This window comes from Gobius niger (genome assembly GCF_951799975.1).
Source record: "Gobius niger genome assembly, chromosome: 1".
Lineage (NCBI taxonomy): Eukaryota > Metazoa > Chordata > Actinopteri > Gobiiformes > Gobiidae > Gobius > Gobius niger.
Window position 1 is genome coordinate 43,140,373 of NC_136852.1, and position 15,059 is coordinate 43,155,431.

Below are 15,059 nucleotides of genomic sequence, written 5' to 3' on the forward strand. Positions count from 1 at the left end.
GTTTTAACGAACTAGTCCCTGGTTTTTCGTCGGATTTACATCACATTTGGCACAGTGCGTCTAGACATATTGAAATTCAATATTTGCCCAGCGTTTCTCAAAAAAGTTTCACCGTCTCCGTGTAACGCCGCGGCAAAAAACGCGTAGATTTCGCGTTGTTTCCAAGAAAGCTCACGCTCACAGGCATAAGCCCACAGAGCTCATATTCATGTCACTAATGCGCCACCTGAAACTGAACAGAATGAAGCCATTAATGTGTAGCCTGCTCCATGTATAGCGCCCCCTAGCCATACCTTGAAAACTGCACTTTTGAATCTTTTTTATACAATGATGCCAGTATGTTCTAGACACTTTTGCAAAGCAAAAAATACATTATAGTCATGTCATATTTTCTAAGATGTGGCCGTGACTTTGACTTTTATTTGGGGATCTATCTGGACCTGTCTTGTTTGTCAACAAACTAGTCCCTGGTTTTTCAGCAGAATAAGGCCATACCTGTTTAAACAGACTCTCCTGACACGGGGCTACAAAAAATACCTGACTTTTTTTTCACTCAGACCCCCCCGTTTCGAATGGCGCCCCCCCAAAAACACGTTTTGTCATGTAAATGTGACACCATCTCGCAGGCACGCGCTCTATCCAGTCTGGATCATACTTGGCTGACAGAAGGCCACTTACGGTCTGATTCCATAGAGATCAATAACTGCACGGTGCTCATCACTATAGCGCCCCCTGCCTATACCTTGAAAAAATTATTTTGTCCGATTTCCACGAAACTTTCCAGATGTCTTCTACTCATCATAACAAACCAAAAAATATATTACACCATGCCTCTATCTCGCTCCGTTCTCCTTATATTTAGGCCCGAGCCGGACGCAGTCCTGGCAAGGGACTATTGTTTTTGGGTGGTTTCTTATTATTATTATTATTATTATTTTTTTTTTTCTCCGGAAAGGATCGCGTTTTTGACCCGCTAAACGTGGGTGAAAGCTCCCCAAAATTGGCGGAGGCAATGGGGCGGCGAAAAAATTTATGATATTGGACGAATGGGACACGCCCACAACAAAATGGCTCCACAGCGCCCTCTGGAAGCGGACCCCAATTCAAAAAAATCGGGGCGTTTTTGGGCGTACGCCCGAATCACTCGCCACAGTGAGAGGGGACATCAGGACAAGCCCAAAACTCACTTGGAGCGCCACGCCCACTCGCACAGGGAGGCGGCCATCTTGGCTTCAAACCCGGACATCGTCTAAACTCATTTTACGTTTTAACGAACTAGTCCCTGGTTTTTCGTCGGATTTACATCACATTTGGCACAGTGCGTCTAGACATATTGAAATTCAATATTTGCCCAGCGTTTCTCAAAAAAGTTTCACCGTCTCCGTGTAACGCCGCGGCAAAAAACGCGTAGATTTCGCGTTGTTTCCAAGAAAGCTCACGCTCACAGGCATAAGCCCACAGAGCTCATATTCATGTCACTAATGCGCCACCTGAAACTGAACAGAATGAAGCCATTAATGTGTAGCCTGCTCCATGTATAGCGCCCCCTAGCCATACCTTGAAAACTGCACTTTTGAATCTTTTTTATACAATGATGCCAGTATGTTCTAGACACTTTTGCAAAGCAAAAAATACATTATAGTCATGTCATATTTTCTAAGATGTGGCCGTGACTTTGACTTTTATTTGGGGATCTATCTGGACCTGTCTTGTTTGTCAACAAACTAGTCCCTGGTTTTTCAGCAGAATAAGGCCATACCTGTTTAAACAGACTCTCCTGACACGGGGCTACAAAAAATACCTGACTTTTTTTTCACTCAGACCCCCCCGTTTCGAATGGCGCCCCCCCAAAAACACGTTTTGTCATGTAAATGTGACACCATCTCGCAGGCACGCGCTCTATCCAGTCTGGATCATACTTGGCTGACAGAAGGCCACTTACGGTCTGATTCCATAGAGATCAATAACTGCACGGTGCTCATCACTATAGCGCCCCCTGCCTATACCTTGAAAAAATTATTTTGTCCGATTTCCACGAAACTTTCCAGATGTCTTCTACTCATCATAACAAACCAAAAAATATATTACACCATGCCTCTATCTCGCTCCGTTCTCCTTATATTTAGGCCCGAGCCGGACGCAGTCCTGGCAAGGGACTATTGTTTTTGGGTGGTTTCTTATTATTATTATTATTATTATTATTTTTTTTCTCCGGAAAGGATCGCGTTTTTGACCCGCTAAACGTGGGTGAAAGCTCCCCAAAATTGGCGGAGGCAATGGGGCGGCGAAAAAATTTATGATATTGGACGAATGGGACACGCCCACAACAAAATGGCTCCACAGCGCCCTCTGGAAGCGGACCCCAATTCAAAAAAATCGGGGCGTTTTTGGGCGTACGCCCGAATCACTCGCCACAGTGAGAGGGGACATCAGGACAAGCCCAAAACTCACTTGGAGCGCCACGCCCACTCGCACAGGGAGGCGGCCATCTTGGCTTCAAACCCGGACATCGTCTAAACTCATTTTACGTTTTAACGAACTAGTCCCTGGTTTTTCGTCGGATTTACATCACATTTGGCACAGTGCGTCTAGACATATTGAAATTCAATATTTGCCCAGCGTTTCTCAAAAAAGTTTCACCGTCTCCGTGTAACGCCGCGGCAAAAAACGCGTAGATTTCGCGTTGTTTCCAAGAAAGCTCACGCTCACAGGCATAAGCCCACAGAGCTCATATTCATGTCACTAATGCGCCACCTGAAACTGAACAGAATGAAGCCATTAATGTGTAGCCTGCTCCATGTATAGCGCCCCCTAGCCATACCTTGAAAACTGCACTTTTGAATCTTTTTTATACAATGATGCCAGTATGTTCTAGACACTTTTGCAAAGCAAAAAATACATTATAGTCATGTCATATTTTCTAAGATGTGGCCGTGACTTTGACTTTTATTTGGGGATCTATCTGGACCTGTCTTGTTTGTCAACAAACTAGTCCCTGGTTTTTCAGCAGAATAAGGCCATACCTGTTTAAACAGACTCTCCTGACACGGGGCTACAAAAAATACCTGACTTTTTTTTCACTCAGACCCCCCCGTTTCGAATGGCGCCCCCCCAAAAACACGTTTTGTCATGTAAATGTGACACCATCTCGCAGGCACGCGCTCTATCCAGTCTGGATCATACTTGGCTGACAGAAGGCCACTTACGGTCTGATTCCATAGAGATCAATAACTGCACGGTGCTCATCACTATAGCGCCCCCTGCCTATACCTTGAAAAAATTATTTTGTCCGATTTCCACGAAACTTTCCAGATGTCTTCTACTCATCATAACAAACCAAAAAATATATTACACCATGCCTCTATCTCGCTCCGTTCTCCTTATATTTAGGCCCGAGCCGGACGCAGTCCTGGCAAGGGACTATTGTTTTTGGGTGGTTTCTTATTATTATTATTATTATTATTATTTTTTTTCTCCGGAAAGGATCGCGTTTTTGACCCGCTAAACGTGGGTGAAAGCTCCCCAAAATTGGCGGAGGCAATGGGGCGGCGAAAAAATTTATGATATTGGACGAATGGGACACGCCCACAACAAAATGGCTCCACAGCGCCCTCTGGAAGCGGACCCCAATTCAAAAAAATCGGGGCGTTTTTGGGCGTACGCCCGAATCACTCGCCACAGTGAGAGGGGACATCAGGACAAGCCCAAAACTCACTTGGAGCGCCACGCCCACTCGCACAGGGAGGCGGCCATCTTGGCTTCAAACCCGGACATCGTCTAAACTCATTTTACGTTTTAACGAACTAGTCCCTGGTTTTTCGTCGGATTTACATCACATTTGGCACAGTGCGTCTAGACATATTGAAATTCAATATTTGCCCAGCGTTTCTCAAAAAAGTTTCACCGTCTCCGTGTAACGCCGCGGCAAAAAACGCGTAGATTTCGCGTTGTTTCCAAGAAAGCTCACGCTCACAGGCATAAGCCCACAGAGCTCATATTCATGTCACTAATGCGCCACCTGAAACTGAACAGAATGAAGCCATTAATGTGTAGCCTGCTCCATGTATAGCGCCCCCTAGCCATACCTTGAAAACTGCACTTTTGAATCTTTTTTATACAATGATGCCAGTATGTTCTAGACACTTTTGCAAAGCAAAAAATACATTATAGTCATGTCATATTTTCTAAGATGTGGCCGTGACTTTGACTTTTATTTGGGGATCTATCTGGACCTGTCTTGTTTGTCAACAAACTAGTCCCTGGTTTTTCAGCAGAATAAGGCCATACCTGTTTAAACAGACTCTCCTGACACGGGGCTACAAAAAATACCTGACTTTTTTTTCACTCAGACCCCCCCGTTTCGAATGGCGCCCCCCCAAAAACACGTTTTGTCATGTAAATGTGACACCATCTCGCAGGCACGCGCTCTATCCAGTCTGGATCATACTTGGCTGACAGAAGGCCACTTACGGTCTGATTCCATAGAGATCAATAACTGCACGGTGCTCATCACTATAGCGCCCCCTGCCTATACCTTGAAAAAATTATTTTGTCCGATTTCCACGAAACTTTCCAGATGTCTTCTACTCATCATAACAAACCAAAAAATATATTACACCATGCCTCTATCTCGCTCCGTTCTCCTTATATTTAGGCCCGAGCCGGACGCAGTCCTGGCAAGGGACTATTGTTTTTGGGTGGTTTCTTATTATTATTATTATTATTATTTTTTTTTTTCTCCGGAAAGGATCGCGTTTTTGACCCGCTAAACGTGGGTGAAAGCTCCCCAAAATTGGCGGAGGCAATGGGGCGGCGAAAAAATTTATGATATTGGACGAATGGGACACGCCCACAACAAAATGGCTCCACAGCGCCCTCTGGAAGCGGACCCCAATTCAAAAAAATCGGGGCGTTTTTGGGCGTACGCCCGAATCACTCGCCACAGTGAGAGGGGACATCAGGACAAGCCCAAAACTCACTTGGAGCGCCACGCCCACTCGCACAGGGAGGCGGCCATCTTGGCTTCAAACCCGGACATCGTCTAAACTCATTTTACGTTTTAACGAACTAGTCCCTGGTTTTTCGTCGGATTTACATCACATTTGGCACAGTGCGTCTAGACATATTGAAATTCAATATTTGCCCAGCGTTTCTCAAAAAAGTTTCACCGTCTCCGTGTAACGCCGCGGCAAAAAACGCGTAGATTTCGCGTTGTTTCCAAGAAAGCTCACGCTCACAGGCATAAGCCCACAGAGCTCATATTCATGTCACTAATGCGCCACCTGAAACTGAACAGAATGAAGCCATTAATGTGTAGCCTGCTCCATGTATAGCGCCCCCTAGCCATACCTTGAAAACTGCACTTTTGAATCTTTTTTATACAATGATGCCAGTATGTTCTAGACACTTTTGCAAAGCAAAAAATACATTATAGTCATGTCATATTTTCTAAGATGTGGCCGTGACTTTGACTTTTATTTGGGGATCTATCTGGACCTGTCTTGTTTGTCAACAAACTAGTCCCTGGTTTTTCAGCAGAATAAGGCCATACCTGTTTAAACAGACTCTCCTGACACGGGGCTACAAAAAATACCTGACTTTTTTTTCACTCAGACCCCCCCGTTTCGAATGGCGCCCCCCCAAAAACACGTTTTGTCATGTAAATGTGACACCATCTCGCAGGCACGCGCTCTATCCAGTCTGGATCATACTTGGCTGACAGAAGGCCACTTACGGTCTGATTCCATAGAGATCAATAACTGCACGGTGCTCATCACTATAGCGCCCCCTGCCTATACCTTGAAAAAATTATTTTGTCCGATTTCCACGAAACTTTCCAGATGTCTTCTACTCATCATAACAAACCAAAAAATATATTACACCATGCCTCTATCTCGCTCCGTTCTCCTTATATTTAGGCCCGAGCCGGACGCAGTCCTGGCAAGGGACTATTGTTTTTGGGTGGTTTCTTATTATTAGGCCCGAGCCGGACGCAGTCCTGGCAAGGGACTATTGTTTTTGGGTGGTTTCTTATTATTATTATTATTATTATTATTTTTTTTTTTCTCCGGAAAGGATCGCGTTTTTGACCCGCTAAACGTGGGTGAAAGCTCCCCAAAATTGGCGGAGGCAATGAGGCGGCGAAAAAATTTATGATATTGGACGAATGGGACACGCCCACAACAAAATGGCTCCACAGCGCCCTCTGGAAGCGGACCCCAATTCAAAAAAATAGGGGCGTTTTTGGGCGTAGGCCCGAATCCTTGGCCACAGTGAGAGGGGACATCAGGACAAGCCCAAAACTCACTTGGAGCGCCACGCCCACTCGCACAGGGAGGCGGCCATCTTGGCTTCAAACCCGGACATCGTCTAAACTCATTTTACGTTTTAACGAACTAGTCCCTGGTTTTTCGTCGGATTTAGATCACATTTGGCACAGCGCGTCTAGACATATTGAAGTTCAATATTTGCCCAGCGTTTCTCAAAAAAGTTTCACCGTCTCCGCGTAACGACGCGGCAAAAAACGCGTAGATTTCGCGTTGTTTGGAAGAAGGCTCACGCTCACAGGCATAAGCCCACAGACCTCATATTCATGTCACTAATGCGCCACGTGAAACTGAACAGAATGAAGCCATTAAAGTGTAGCCTGCTCCCAGTATAGCGCCCCCTAGCCATACCTTGAAAACTGCACTTTTGTATATTTTTAATACAATGATGCCAGTATGTTCTAGACACTTTTGCAAACCAAAAAATACATTATAGTCATGTCATATTTTCTAAGATGTGGCCGTGACTTTGACTTTTATTTGGGGATCTATCTGGACCTGTCTTGTTTGTCAACAAACTAGTCCCTGGTTTTTCAGCAGAATAAGGCCATACCTGTTTAAACAGACTCTCCTGACACGGGGCTACAAAAAATACCTGACTTTTTTTTCACTCAGACCCCCCCGTTTCGAATGGCGCCCCCCCAAAAACACGTTTTGTCATGTAAATGTGACACCATCTCGCAGGCACGCGCTCTATCCAGTCTGGATCATACTTGGCTGACAGAAGGCCACTTACGGTCTGATTCCATAGAGATCAATAACTGCACGGTGCTCATCACTATAGCGCCCCCTGCCTATACCTTGAAAAAATTATTTTGTCCGATTTCCACGAAACTTTCCAGATGTCTTCTACTCATCATAACAAACCAAAAAATATATTACACCATGCCTCTATCTCGCTCCGTTCTCCTTATATTTAGGCCCGAGCCGGACGCAGTCCTGGCAAGGGACTATTGTTTTTGGGTGGTTTCTTATTATTATTATTATTATTATTTTTTTTTTTCTCCGGAAAGGATCGCGTTTTTGACCCGCTAAACGTGGGTGAAAGCTCCCCAAAATTGGCGGAGGCAATGGGGCGGCGAAAAAATTTATGATATTGGACGAATGGGACACGCCCACAACAAAATGGCTCCACAGCGCCCTCTGGAAGCGGACCCCAATTCAAAAAAATCGGGGCGTTTTTGGGCGTACGCCCGAATCACTCGCCACAGTGAGAGGGGACATCAGGACAAGCCCAAAACTCACTTGGAGCGCCACGCCCACTCGCACAGGGAGGCGGCCATCTTGGCTTCAAACCCGGACATCGTCTAAACTCATTTTACGTTTTAACGAACTAGTCCCTGGTTTTTCGTCGGATTTACATCACATTTGGCACAGTGCGTCTAGACATATTGAAATTCAATATTTGCCCAGCGTTTCTCAAAAAAGTTTCACCGTCTCCGTGTAACGCCGCGGCAAAAAACGCGTAGATTTCGCGTTGTTTCCAAGAAAGCTCACGCTCACAGGCATAAGCCCACAGAGCTCATATTCATGTCACTAATGCGCCACCTGAAACTGAACAGAATGAAGCCATTAATGTGTAGCCTGCTCCATGTATAGCGCCCCCTAGCCATACCTTGAAAACTGCACTTTTGAATCTTTTTTATACAATGATGCCAGTATGTTCTAGACACTTTTGCAAAGCAAAAAATACATTATAGTCATGTCATATTTTCTAAGATGTGGCCGTGACTTTGACTTTTATTTGGGGATCTATCTGGACCTGTCTTGTTTGTCAACAAACTAGTCCCTGGTTTTTCAGCAGAATAAGGCCATACCTGTTTAAACAGACTCTCCTGACACGGGGCTACAAAAAATACCTGACTTTTTTTTCACTCAGACCCCCCCGTTTCGAATGGCGCCCCCCCAAAAACACGTTTTGTCATGTAAATGTGACACCATCTCGCAGGCACGCGCTCTATCCAGTCTGGATCATACTTGGCTGACAGAAGGCCACTTACGGTCTGATTCCATAGAGATCAATAACTGCACGGTGCTCATCACTATAGCGCCCCCTGCCTATACCTTGAAAAAATTATTTTGTCCGATTTCCACGAAACTTTCCAGATGTCTTCTACTCATCATAACAAACCAAAAAATATATTACACCATGCCTCTATCTCGCTCCGTTCTCCTTATATTTAGGCCCGAGCCGGACGCAGTCCTGGCAAGGGACTATTGTTTTTGGGTGGTTTCTTATTATTAGGCCCGAGCCGGACGCAGTCCTGGCAAGGGACTATTGTTTTTGGGTGGTTTCTTATTATTATTATTATTATTATTTTTTTTTTTTTTCTCCGGAAAGGATCGCGTTTTTGACCCGCTAAACGTGGGTGAAAGCTCCCCAAAATTGGCGGAGGCAATGAGGCGGCGAAAAAATTTATGATATTGGACGAATGGGACACGCCCACAACAAAATGGCTCCACAGCGCCCTCTGGAAGCGGACCCCAATTCAAAAAAATAGGGGCGTTTTTGGGCGTAGGCCCGAATCCTTGGCCACAGTGAGAGGGGACATCAGGACAAGCCCAAAACTCACTTGGAGCGCCACGCCCACTCGCACAGGGAGGCGGCCATCTTGGCTTCAAACCCGGACATCGTCTAAACTCATTTTACGTTTTAACGAACTAGTCCCTGGTTTTTCGTCGGATTTAGATCACATTTGGCACAGCGCGTCTAGACATATTGAAGTTCAATATTTGCCCAGCGTTTCTCAAAAAAGTTTCACCGTCTCCGCGTAACGACGCGGCAAAAAACGCGTAGATTTCGCGTTGTTTGGAAGAAGGCTCACGCTCACAGGCATAAGCCCACAGACCTCATATTCATGTCACTAATGCGCCACGTGAAACTGAACAGAATGAAGCCATTAAAGTGTAGCCTGCTCCCAGTATAGCGCCCCCTAGCCATACCTTGAAAACTGCACTTTTGTATATTTTTAATACAATGATGCCAGTATGTTCTAGACACTTTTGCAAACCAAAAAATACATTATAGTCATGTCATATTTTCTAAGATGTGGGCGTGACTTTGACTTTTATGTGGGGATCTATCTGGACCTGCCTTGTTTGTCAACAAACTAGTCCCTGGTTTTTAGGTAGAATAAGCCCATACCTGTTTAAACAGACTCTCCTGACACGGGGCTACAAAAAATACCTGACTTTTTTTTCACTCAGACCCCCCCGTTTCGAATGGCGCCCCCCCAAAAACACGTTTTGTCATGTAAATTTGACACCACCTCGCAGGCACGCGCTCTATCCAGTCTGGATCATACTTGGCTGACAGAAGGCCACTTACGGTCTGATTCCATAGAGATCAATTACTTCACGGTGCACATCACTATAGCGCCCCCTGCCTATACCTTGAAAAAATTATTTTGTCTGATTTCCACGAAACTTTCCAGATGTCTTCTACTCATCGTAACTAACAAAAAAATATATTACACCATGCCTCTATCTCGCTCCGTTCTCCTTATATTTAGGCCCGAGCCGGACGCAGTCCTGGCAAGGGACTATTGTTTTTGGGTGGTTTCTTATTATTATTATTATTATTATTATTTTTTTTTTTCTCCGGAAAGGATCGCGTTTTTGACCCGCTAAACGTGGGTGAAAGCTCCCCAAAATTGGCGGAGGCAATGAGGCGGCGAAAAAATTTATGATATTGGACGAATGGGACACGCCCACAACAAAATGGCTCCACAGCGCCCTCTGGAAGCGGACCCCAATTCAAAAAAATAGGGGCGTTTTTGGGCGTAGGCCCGAATCCTTGGCCACAGTGAGAGGGGACATCAGGACAAGCCCAAAACTCACTTGGAGCGCCACGCCCACTCGCACAGGGAGGCGGCCATCTTGGCTTCAAACCCGGACATCGTCTAAACTCATTTTACGTTTTAACGAACTAGTCCCTGGTTTTTCGTCGGATTTAGATCACATTTGGCACAGCGCGTCTAGACATATTGAAGTTCAATATTTGCCCAGCGTTTCTCAAAAAAGTTTCACCGTCTCCGCGTAACGACGCGGCAAAAAACGCGTAGATTTCGCGTTGTTTGGAAGAAGGCTCACGCTCACAGGCATAAGCCCACAGACCTCATATTCATGTCACTAATGCGCCACGTGAAACTGAACAGAATGAAGCCATTAAAGTGTAGCCTGCTCCCAGTATAGCGCCCCCTAGCCATACCTTGAAAACTGCACTTTTGTATATTTTTAATACAATGATGCCAGTATGTTCTAGACACTTTTGCAAACCAAAAAATACATTATAGTCATGTCATATTTTCTAAGATGTGGCCGTGACTTTGACTTTTATTTGGGGATCTATCTGGACCTGTCTTGTTTGTCAACAAACTAGTCCCTGGTTTTTCAGCAGAATAAGGCCATACCTGTTTAAACAGACTCTCCTGACACGGGGCTACAAAAAATACCTGACTTTTTTTTCACTCAGACCCCCCCGTTTCGAATGGCGCCCCCCCAAAAACACGTTTTGTCATGTAAATGTGACACCATCTCGCAGGCACGCGCTCTATCCAGTCTGGATCATACTTGGCTGACAGAAGGCCACTTACGGTCTGATTCCATAGAGATCAATAACTGCACGGTGCTCATCACTATAGCGCCCCCTGCCTATACCTTGAAAAAATTATTTTGTCCGATTTCCACGAAACTTTCCAGATGTCTTCTACTCATCATAACAAACCAAAAAATATATTACACCATGCCTCTATCTCGCTCCGTTCTCCTTATATTTAGGCCCGAGCCGGACGCAGTCCTGGCAAGGGACTATTGTTTTTGGGTGGTTTCTTATTAGGCCCGAGCCGGACGCAGTCCTGGCAAGGGACTATTGTTTTTGGGTGGTTTCTTATTATTATTATTATTATTATTATTATTTTTTTTCTCCGGAAAGGATCGCGTTTTTGACCCGCTAAACGTGGGTGAAAGCTCCCCAAAATTGGCGGAGGCAATGAGGCGGCGAAAAAATTTATGATATTGGACGAATGGGACACGCCCACAACAAAACGGCTCCACAGCGCCCTCTGGAAGCGGACCCCAATTCAAAAAAATTGGGGCGTTTTTGGGCGTAGGCCCGAATCCTTGGCCACAGTGAGAGGGGACATCAGGACAAGCCCAAAACTCACTTGGAGCGCCACGCCCACTCGCACAGGGAGGCGGCCATCTTGGCTTCAAACCCGGACATCGTCTAAACTCATTTTACGTTTTAACGAACTAGTCCCTGGTTTTTTGTCGGATTTACATCACATTTGGCACAGTGCATCTAGACATATTGAAATTCAATATTTGCCCAGCGTTTCTCAAAAAAGTTTCACCGTCTCCGCGTAACGACGCGGCAAAAAACGCGTAGATTTCGCCTTGTTTCCAAGAAAGCTCAGGCTCACAGGCATAAGCCCACAGAGCTCATATTCATGTCGCTAATGCGCCACCTGAAACTGAACAGAATGAAGCCATTAATGTGGAGCCTGCTCCAAGTATAGCGCCCCCTAGCCATACCTTGAAAACTGCACTTTTGAATATTTTTAATACAATGATGCCAGTTTGTTCTAGACACTTTTGCAAACCAAAAAATACATTATAGTCATGTCATCTTTTCTAAGATGTGGGCGTGACTTTGACTTTTATGTGGGAGTCTATCTGGACCTGCCTTGTGTGTCAACAAACTAGTCCCTGGTTTTTCAGCAGAATAAGCCCATACCTGTTTAAACAGACTCTCCTGACACGGGGCTACAAAAAATACCTGACTTTTTTTTCACTCAGACCCCCCCGTTTCGAATGGCGCCCCCCCAAAAACACGTTTTGTCATGTAAATGTGACACCATCTCGCAGGCACGCGCTCTATCCAGTCTGGATCATACTTGGCTGACAGAAGGCCACTTACGGTCTGATTCCATAGAGATCAATAACTGCACGGTGCTCATCACTATAGCGCCCCCTGCCTATACCTTGAAAAAATTATTTTGTCCGATTTCCACGAAACTTTCCAGATGTCTTCTACTCATCATAACAAACAAAAAAATATATTACACCATGCCTCTATCTCGCTCCGTTCTCCTTATATTTAGGCCCGAGCCGGACGCAGTCCTGGCAAGGGACTATTGTTTTTGGGTGGTTTCTTATTATTATTATTATTATTATTATTATTTTTTTTCTCCGGAAAGGATCGCGTTTTTGACCCGCTAAACGTGGGTGAAAGCTCCCCAAAATTGGCGGAGGCAATGAGGCGGCGAAAAAATTTATGATATTGGACGAATGGGACACGCCCACAACAAAACGGCTCCACAGCGCCCTCTGGAAGCGGACCCCAATTCAAAAAAATTGGGGCGTTTTTGGGCGTAGGCCCGAATCCTTGGCCACAGTGAGAGGGGACATCAGGACAAGCCCAAAACTCACTTGGAGCGCCACGCCCACTCGCACAGGGAGGCGGCCATCTTGGCTTCAAACCCGGACATCGTCTAAACTCATTTTACGTTTTAACGAACTAGTCCCTGGTTTTTTGTCGGATTTACATCACATTTGGCACAGTGCATCTAGACATATTGAAATTCAATATTTGCCCAGCGTTTCTCAAAAAAGTTTCACCGTCTCCGCGTAACGACGCGGCAAAAAACGCGTAGATTTCGCCTTGTTTCCAAGAAAGCTCAGGCTCACAGGCATAAGCCCACAGAGCTCATATTCATGTCGCTAATGCGCCACCTGAAACTGAACAGAATGAAGCCATTAATGTGGAGCCTGCTCCAAGTATAGCGCCCCCTAGCCATACCTTGAAAACTGCACTTTTGAATATTTTTAATACAATGATGCCAGTTTGTTCTAGACACTTTTGCAAACCAAAAAATACATTATAGTCATGTCATCTTTTCTAAGATGTGGGCGTGACTTTGACTTTTATGTGGGAGTCTATCTGGACCTGCCTTGTGTGTCAACAAACTAGTCCCTGGTTTTTCAGCAGAATAAGCCCATACCTGTTTAAACAGACTCTCCTGACACGGGGCTACAAAAAATACCTGACTTTTTTTTCACTCAGACCCCCCCGTTTCGAATGGCGCCCCCCCAAAAACACGTTTTGTCATGTAAATGTGACACCATCTCGCAGGCACGCGCTCTATCCAGTCTGGATCATACTTGGCTGACAGAAGGCCACTTACGGTCTGATTCCATAGAGATCAATAACTGCACGGTGCTCATCACTATAGCGCCCCCTGCCTATACCTTGAAAAAATTATTTTGTCCGATTTCCACGAAACTTTCCAGATGTCTTCTACTCATCATAACAAACAAAAAAATATATTACACCATGCCTCTATCTCGCTCCGTTCTCCTTATATTTAGGCCCGAGCCGGACGCAGTCCTGGCAAGGGACTATTGTTTTTGGGTGGTTTCTTATTATTATTATTATTATTATTATTATTTTTTTTCTCCGGAAAGGATCGCGTTTTTGACCCGCTAAACGTGGGTGAAAGCTCCCCAAAATTGGCGGAGGCAATGAGGCGGCGAAAAAATTTATGATATTGGACGAATGGGACACGCCCACAACAAAACGGCTCCACAGCGCCCTCTGGAAGCGGACCCCAATTCAAAAAAATCGGGGCGTTTTTGGGCGTACGCCCGAATCCCTCGCCACAGTGAGAGGGGACATCAGGACAAGCCCAAAACTCACTTGGAGCGCCACGCCCACTCGCACAGGGAGGCGGCCATCTTGGCTTCAAACCCGGACCTCGTCTAAACTCATTTTACGTTTTAACGAACTAGTCCCTGGTTTTTTGTCGGATTTACATCACATTTGGCACAGTGCATCTAGACATATTGAAATTCAATATTTGCCCAGCGTTTCTCAAAAAAGTTTCACCGTCTCCGCGTAACGACGCGGCAAAAAACGCGTAGATTTCGCCTTGTTTCCAAGAAAGCTCAGGCTCACAGGCATAAGCCCACAGAGCTCATATTCATGTCGCTAATGCGCCACCTGAAACTGAACAGAATGAAGCCATTAATGTGGAGCCTGCTCCAAGTATAGCGCCCCCTAGCCATACCTTGAAAACTGCACTTTTGAATATTTTTAATACAATGATGCCAGTTTGTTCTAGACACTTTTGCAAACCAAAAAATACATTATAGTCATGTCATCTTTTCTAAGATGTGGGCGTGACTTTGACTTTTATGTGGGAGTCTATCTGGACCTGCCTTGTGTGTCAACAAACTAGTCCCTGGTTTTTCAGCAGAATAAGCCCATACCTGTTTAAACAGACTCTCCTGACACGGGGCTACAAAAAATACCTGACTTTTTTTTCACTCAGACCCCCCCGTTTCGAATGGCGCCCCCCCAAAAACACGTTTTGTCATGTAAATGTGACACCATCTCGCAGGCACGCGCTCTATCCAGTCTGGATCATACTTGGCTGACAGAAGGCCACTTACGGTCTGATTCCATAGAGATCAATAACTGCACGGTGCTCATCACTATAGCGCCCCCTGCCTATACCTTGAAAAAATTATTTTGTCCGATTTCCACGAAACTTTCCAGATGTCTTCTACTCATCATAACAAACAAAAAAATATATTACACCATGCCTCTATCTCGCTCCGTTCTCCTTATATTTAGGCCCGAGCCGGACGCAGTCCTGGCAAGGGACTATTGTTTTTGGGTGGTTTCTTATTATTATTATTATTATTATTATTATTTTTTTTCTCCGGAAA